This window comes from Danaus plexippus (genome assembly GCF_018135715.1).
Source record: "Danaus plexippus chromosome 22 unlocalized genomic scaffold, MEX_DaPlex mxdp_27, whole genome shotgun sequence".
In the NCBI taxonomy this organism is placed as follows: domain Eukaryota; kingdom Metazoa; phylum Arthropoda; class Insecta; order Lepidoptera; family Nymphalidae; genus Danaus; species Danaus plexippus.
This window is the reverse complement of record NW_026869855.1, coordinates 1454814-1463790: the sequence shown is the minus strand read 5'-3', so window position 1 is coordinate 1463790 and position 8977 is coordinate 1454814.

Sequence of the window (8977 nt, the reverse complement as noted above, 5' to 3'; positions counted from 1 at the left end):
TAACTATATGTAACATATATTATCAAATTTGTATCGTAACTAAAATGTAATGTTCGAACAATTTTAACATTTAAATAGTGTATACATTTGCATCATGATATTTTTAATTTTACGGAATAGGAGTTAGAAAAAAAAAATTGGAACAATATAAAATGTCATATTATGGTTCAATAATGAAACCAATATTTAATATAGGTTTGAAGCGACTGGAGTCAATGATACTAAACATTTTTCCAACCACATTCTTATTTATTTCTAGCGATGCAATCAAATTTTGTTCAATCATCGTTCCCCTTATTCGATCGCAATAAAACAATACAGGTTATCGTTTTATTATATGAGCTTGTATGTATTTTAATACCGACATTACAATAGATTTTATTTATGTTTTGAAATTCACTGATTATCTTTATTTTAGACATTTAGATTTTAATACAAATTGTCATTCCAGATAATTAGAAGTATTCAAAATATATGCGATATACGCTCAGATTATTGTAGTTTATGTGTTAACCTAACTCTGTCAGGAACGTGCGTGATACGGCATACGTTATTTAACTGTTTATAGCGGGGTTTTTGAATGATCTAAATACAAATTTTGACCCGAATTTTTTTAGAGAAGTTTAATAAATGTATACAATTTTTTTTAATACTATTAATTTGATAACGGTTTAGAAAACATATTTACAATTTCAATGTCAAGCTGTATAATATAAATATCCGGCAGACATAGTAAGAAAGTTAAATTAAAGATTAAGCCAAGAAATATTCCTTGCACGTCTGCTTGGCAATATTCTGTCCCTCGGCTAGTAAGATTAATATCTGCATCAGATTAATATATTTCAAGATTTCAGACGTAACAAAAATAATCAAATTTAAAAAAAAATATTAATATGATTAACTTTTTATATGAAACAATATTTTGAGGAGGATTAATAATCAATTTTTGTTTCAGAAATGTCAAGTATTTTTTGTCAATTTAACTCCAATTTGTATTATTCGGTGGACTTTCTTTTATTTTTACTTTGGACTTTTTTTCTATGACATTTCATTTAATTTCGGATAAATAGATCATGAACTAATGTTTCTTTATACTAATTATATTGCCTTGGTTATTATTTAACAATTTTGTGGCATTCTAGATACTGGTAAACGTGTAACTGGAGTGTTAAAAAAGTCGCCAGTATTCCATGAGACGAAATTCTTCGTGCTTTCTATAATAGTATTTAAAATTATAATATTACCCTTTAAAAAAAATTTAACGTTCACATTGGCTAAATATTTCACAACTCCGGTGTGAATGAAGCAAAAAAAAACATAACTACTTATGAAAAACAATATAGTTATTATGACATCTGTAAGCGAGTGTGAATGTTTGTTACTTGGATCTGAAATCGACGATAAATATCATATATCATAAATCCTCCTTGGTGCTTTAACACCACATCTATATGAAGGTCGTAAGGTAACGTGGAACTAAATAATATGTAAAACAAATATTTCATTTATCGGCACTGGCAGTGTATGCATTCTGTAAAGCCATTAGCCAAACTCGGGGATTACGGTGAGCGGTACAATCTGGTTGCGTCCAGAGTAAGCCGTGGATTTATTCGACCGATCGCAGTAATGTTTATCTTATAAATATTTAGTATATTTACGGAATATTAGAAATTGTTTATACACAAACATTAATAATTTTCAGTTACGTAAGAAATTAATAATCAAGTAATATTTTTATTAAGGTATGATGAGGTCTAAAACAGGTAGCTTTGACTGTGTCATGTGTCAAGAAACAAAATAAGCAAATGTCAAAATATTAATCATTATGCAACGGTTACACGCTAGTTATAATTCAATCTCGGATAAGATTACAAATATTAGCAAATTTTTACTCTTACGGTTATGCAACAACCAGGAAGTCATGCAGTCCTTATCGTTCATAATATTAACGTGATAAGGGTTCGACTAGCCGTTAGTTATTTTGCATTATTACTTATACCGTGCAACTAGGTTAATACAAACGTTGTGGCTTCAAATCTGCAGCGCAGGTGTGTTACACAGAAACGGCCTTTATAGCTTATGTCTTGACTAATGCTTTGTGGAGCGACCAATTCACTGTGGTGATGTATTACGATATAAAATATATTTTACATGTATACAAAACAAGTTATACATTTTCATATTCATTTTAATTTTGATGTTATCGTAATTTAAATAAAACGTAAATTAAAATAGACGACAGCGTTAGCTATTTTCCGTGTATTGGATTCTCAGAACATTTCCCATGAAGCGTCACAGCGATCACGTGTTGTCTAGCTTTTAAAGTATTAAATTCATTAAAATAATATTGGTTTATAACAAACAGATGTTTATAACCTTTTATATAATTAACTTTTCATGATTTATTTCGTTCAATAAATAACAATGTTTAAATCTGTGAATATAATGAAGGGTTGGAATGACTTTTGATTAAATTTGACTAAAACTTGCTGCGCCTCTGTGTCCGTTCTTGTGGATTTGTTATATTTCTATCCGGCTATTAATATATGCGTAGTTTCTAAAATAACTTTTGTGTTATTTTAATTTTTTGTGTTATTTCCAGTGAGAGTCGTGTCAAAATTGATTCGGGTGTCGAAAGATTTTTAATTAATGATATTGATAGTTTATAGTCATACTACTATATTTAAGACTATTCTCAATAGTCCATAAGGTTAAAACATATTAATATCATTTAAATTTTGTTATAATTTACCATAAAGACCGCAATACCAATAATAAAACTATTAAAAATAATAGCCCATCATGGCAATGTATTTTCTCGTCAGATAGCGATATCGTCCAGACAAACAAAAAATTGTTAAAACGATTAGGTTTGTATTATGTATGAAAGATATTAGGGTTCATTACAATTGATATAATAAAAGAGAATCAAGTTACAAATGTTTTTATTTTATTCAAGTAAATTTAAAATATGAAAACTAAAGAAAAAAATAAAAAATATTTCATATTTATAATAAGTTGAAATTTATTTACATCATATTTTTTTATAATATTTTAATGGAATATCAGATTTGAAAATTCTTTGATCCGATCAATTCCACTATATTTTTTATTTTTTTTATATTCGACGGGACAACTATGAAGTGAATATTAATAAATGAGTGACGTCCTGAGTGTTTGCGCAGTATTCGCTTTAACAATCCAGTCCTAATGATTTGCTTTGAACTAAAAATAAAACAGAAACACTTAATTATTTTTTGTTTCCTTGTTTTAACGACGCACCAAACACTTTATATTAATGATGATATTAAGTGTACTTGATGTGAATTTGGATTACTGGAATAAAAATGCATGTACTTATTTTATATTGCTTTATTATCTTTGAAATTATATTGAATTTTTAAAAGATTATATTGTATATATACCAATAATATTATTTTCACGATAAATTGGTTCCTATTTCGCAAATATTTATGTAAATATTTACGTTTATCAGATTTAAAATATGGTGGTAAAAGAATAGAAGCATTATTGTTAAGAGCAACAATTTAATGATTCAGCATTTTTTTAAATAATAATAATATATTATAAATAATAAAACAAATTAAAAAAGCAAAATTTTGTCGAATAAAGTTAGAAATACGTAAATAAAAATTATTCTGTATGAAAATACAATAAGAGGATGGAGTTTTAAAATATTTATAAGTTTATTCTAAAATAAAAAACTAATAAGGATCATGGTGAGGCGTTTTATATATTAACTGCGTAATTTATTTTATGAAAACAGATTTATAATTAAATGCAGCCTTAAAAAGTAGAAATCGGATACAACATAGACTGAGGTCAAAAAAAACAATGATCCGAATGAACTTAATGAAATTTTTATTGAAAAGATAAATCATTTATATGAAATCTAATAATAAATAAATAGTTATTATGGTATTTAATTGGAATTTAAGGCAGTGTGACATAATCGTTAGTATTATTATAAAGGACATTAAAATATCTTGACCTTAATTATTTATTATTGGATGAAAGTTAGATAAAAAGAAGTCCTTGTTTGAATCTAAGTATCACAGTGAGCTCTACGACGAAGATGTGATCAAAATGAGTAGTGATTTTATTTCAGTATTAAATTTTAAAAATTATAACGATTTGGTATATGATAACCGAAATTGTATGATTTTACTCGCAGAAATTAATTTTTAATTAACAATATTTTATTATATGATTGAACTTCAACAAAGTTAATATTCTGAGAAAAGCAAAAGTTTGAGAGTTCCACAAATTTGCTATTTTGGTTTTGTTTGTAACTAATTAAAGAGAAGGTGGAAGTTACATCGGCTTTTTATATTTGATTAAAAATTAATTTTATACGAACGTTGTCAAGATCGAGAGAAATGACGTTAGAAAATAATTTATTATCATTATTATACTAATTTATATATAAATAATAAGCGCTAGGGATTCCGAATATAATTTTGCTTTAAAATCATTGAGGTCTTTAATATACTTAACCCAGTTTTAGATTGCCATATAATATATGGAGCATAAATAGTAAATCATAAATCCTCGCATATTATAATATGAGACGAAACCTCGCAGCATTCAATGGATTCACCATGCGGGTGCCGGGTCCATCGTTGCAGGGAGAGGAGCTTCAACAGTGTCTGGGACTTACGACTCAGGTGTAGGTTTAAGGGGCCCCTGTCTAACGCGCGTTAAACGCTCACCTCCACTGTCTAAGTTCCTCTCTCTACGTATTATTGAAAGAGAAATGGAAAAATCTTAGTATGTAGTGTGACAATTAAATCTTGGAAAAAGCATACAGGAATAAAATATTATTCGTAAAATCTGTTATTAAATAAGTTATTAAGAGCTTTTAAATAATAAACAATTTAAGATAATCATGGTATACGTGAGAGATACATTCGAAATTACTTTTTTAGGCAATAAAATATGTTCTCAAAAAATACAGACGTTTTTTCGTGGCTGCAAGTAGTGCAGGTGTGCTGCATCATACATGGCAACATCCTTTGTGGCTTAAGTCGCGCATCATGCTTTGTGCAGCGACTGATCTGCTTTATGGATTAATGCAAATTATATTGTGTTTCGCAATATTCTTTTTTAAATCATAATTAATATTATCTATAATACTCTTTACTTAATACACATATCTAATAGTGAAGATATATGTACATATGGTTTTGGTTAATGACATTTTTCTCAGTTTAATCTGAGCAAAAATACTTGGCAGTTTTCAACTCAATGCTCAGATTCAAGTAAGGTTCAAGTAAGTTTATTATAATGAAGTTGGAAATGATACAATAATTTATAAAACCGAGTGTAAAAATAAACGAGGAATAAATATTATTTATTCGTAACATAAATAATGAACATTTCTTTTAACTTATGTACATTAAGGGTTCCATTTAATTCATTAAATAAATGAAACATCGTAACATTTCAACGAGAATGCGTGACATAAATCGCTCTGACCCGATTTAAAATATTAACACGTCGTACCAAATTATAAAATGTATACAGATCTATAAAATACTGGTTGCAAATATTTTTGTTATATGTCACTGCATAAATACATTTAAATATTGTGTTTTAAATTACAAACCAATATGAAAAGATCTTTATAAAATCTTAAGAAAGATACGGCCTAAGAACCAAAAATGTAATCTTAAAAAATAATACTTTAGGCCGAATTTTAAAAATAGTGACTAAATTTAGGTGATAATTTTGCCTTGATGAGATTTGCTCCTTATTGCTTATATATTACGTTAAAAATAAATTCTTTAGCAAACTGAATTATATGTACTAGTACTTAAGAAGACACGTGAAAAGTTAATTTGTTTGAATGCTTTAATAACAAGGAATATATATAAAGTAACTTCAGTATTTTTCTGTTATATATTAATAGAACTTAAGTATAAGATTTAATATATGTATATAGGTACATATGAATATAAAATTTACTATGGCATTTTCCTTAAAATTAAAACAATTTTACTCAAAGTTAGGAGATGCCGAGGAGATATTTGTAGACAATAACTCTAGAGAACGTTCACAGAACTGCTGGGAGACAATTAAGTTTTGTTACGTTCCTCTTGGTTTATTTGCCAAATAACAACGAATAAATTAAATGTTTTAAATAAACATTTCTAAGCTAATATATATACACCCTACATATTTATGGCATAATATTGTATAAAATACTTAGATGACAAGTAACACAATTACAAATGTTATGCTCACCTGTATTAAGTTTAAAATAAATACGCACATAATTTAACATATATATTTATATGGAATGTAACCATACTAATAAATTATTCATATATCCTATGTTTTGCAATGAAACCTAGTAATCTGTTTGAATTGTATAAAATAATTACATTTGAATTGTATGTATATGTTAAAGAAATGAAAATGCAAATCCGCACTAACTAGGATAAGCTCGTTGATTGGCTGTGTGCCGGTTTCGGTCACCGAAATCCGCCCCTAACCGGATAATACCGGATTTATGCAGTTCTACATAAATTCTCGACTTAGCTATCAGACGGATTATTGAGATAAGATATATATAGCTTACATCAAATTAGTCTCCTTGTCGGAATACTGGCACAATATTAGATATGAAATATTGAATTTTCGTAAAATAAAATAAGGTTTTATCAATACGTTTCAATATATACATATATGTTACTTAATCTCGTAGATGCAAGACAACTTTTCAATGTACTATATAAAATGGATTGATACTATAATTATATTATTTAATTAGTGTCTATTAATAAAGTTGTCAACAATATCTTAAAAATTTAACGTTATACTCGGTTTTAGTTTTGATTTCGGTTATGGACCTCTATCAGTAAACGAAAATAGAGAAAAATGCGATGAGTTTTAAATTTGTCTGTCTTTGGTGACTCTGACGAAATAATTATGACAAATTCAAGTTAATTTTGATCCATAAATATTATGAGACTATAAGCCAGTGCTTTAAGTATTGAAGTAGTACATAACATGTACTGTTGTTATTCTGTAACTTAATTTAACAAAAATTGAAATTAATTCGAATTCGAGTAAATAGATTCGGACACAATTCATTATAACAATCAAAAATATATAATTATTTGTTTAAAAATAATGTTTACTAAGGAAATCAGACTCACTTAATCTTTGCTCTTTATAAGAATTCGATTACATCTTATACGATATGGGGACCAATTTTTCGGAGAGTTTTAATCTTACAATATAAACACCGGAATGTAAAGAGATTTTTGTTTTAATTTTGTCACCAAGCAAATATGTTATAAGTTAAACGGAGAAATAATAAATGTCATCGATTTCATGCCAGTGTTGTTTATGTCAAACATTTAAAATTTAAGCTTTTTCCTTGTTAGAATAAGTGGCATAAGCCTTATTTGTTATATTAACTACGTGTTTTGTGCCGATTTATGCTTGTTATGTTTGTTTTGTTTTATGTGAATTCCATCGATTCCCGATGGCGTTACTATCGACTCTATCTTTTGACTTGATTGGTTTGCCAATGGTTGGCTTACTTTGCTAATGGTAAAAAGCAAATTGTGTTATTATAAATCTCACTGATAATGTTCAATTCCACCTTATTGTGCCCTCCATACTTCAAAGACAAAAATAAAAATACAATAATCTACATGTTTATATATATATATATATATATATATATATATATATATATATATATATATATATATATATATATATATATATATATATATCAGAAAGTATATTTTAAATTAGTACATTATTTTAAGGAACTTTTATATTTTAAAAAGAAAAATATATGAATACTCACTCGTATGTTGAACCTGGCCAGGTTGAGATCTGTAAAAAAAAATACCATTAAGTTATACGCTGACGTCCTACTTGTTATAAAGTTACTAAAGAAAATAAATTCTGTTAAAGTATGTCGCTTTCTTTAAATATATCAGTTTCATGAAGACTTAAATTGAAAAAACATCTATTAACTACCTTGTATTTTTAAAAGTGGATTTACAGTAAATAAACTATATATACAAAATTTTATACTTATATTTATTCTTATATATAGAAATATTATTACTATAAATCAATCGAAACTTATATACTATAAAAATATCGTCAACAACTAGTAAAAGAGATTATGTTTTAGTTTCGGTAAAATTATTGGAAAAAAAATCAATTCTTCAAATAATTATTTTGAAAAAAATCAAAACTTTTATAAGCACTAATAAACAAACATCCTTTCGCCCTAAAGACTTGCTTCTGAAATAAATTTCAAATTTTAAATAATATATTTCATGGACTTAAAACTAGGCATATTATTTTAAATTAATAATAAATCAATAAAGTACATAAAAGTAATCGGATTATTGAGCCTGTATGTACTTGTATAGAAAAACTTCAGAGGAATCACATCTTTGTAGAGTAAATCCTATTAGCTGGGAGTTTGTAAGTTTTTCCAATCGGATTACGTATACTTTGAATGTATCTTCACAATTTACTGATATAAAATTCCGTATAAATTAGATTCCTTGTACACAAGAAGTACTGATTTTACAATGGTTTTAATTAAAATTAAAATGTTAATGTATCCGTCGCGAGTTAATTAACATTTCGGAACCGAGAACATACAGACCGAGAATATATCTATCATCAAAATATTATTTGTTTTATAAATAAATTATAGAACTTTTGTATGTACTGTTTTTTTATTTTTATTTTAAAAGCTTCACTTGTTCAGCTGGTAGTAGAAATTTTTCTCTACTCCCGGTCCGACAAAGGATCCTTTAAGGATTAAATTTTCATTGATAGGAACTCAAAGGAGGATGTAATTCTCTTTTTCCAGCTTTCTCTTTTTAGTTGCTTATAAGTGAAAATGATTTTAATGCTTTATTTTGAACAAATTTTCTAAAAAATCCGCGTTGTTTTGATGACGGCGAAT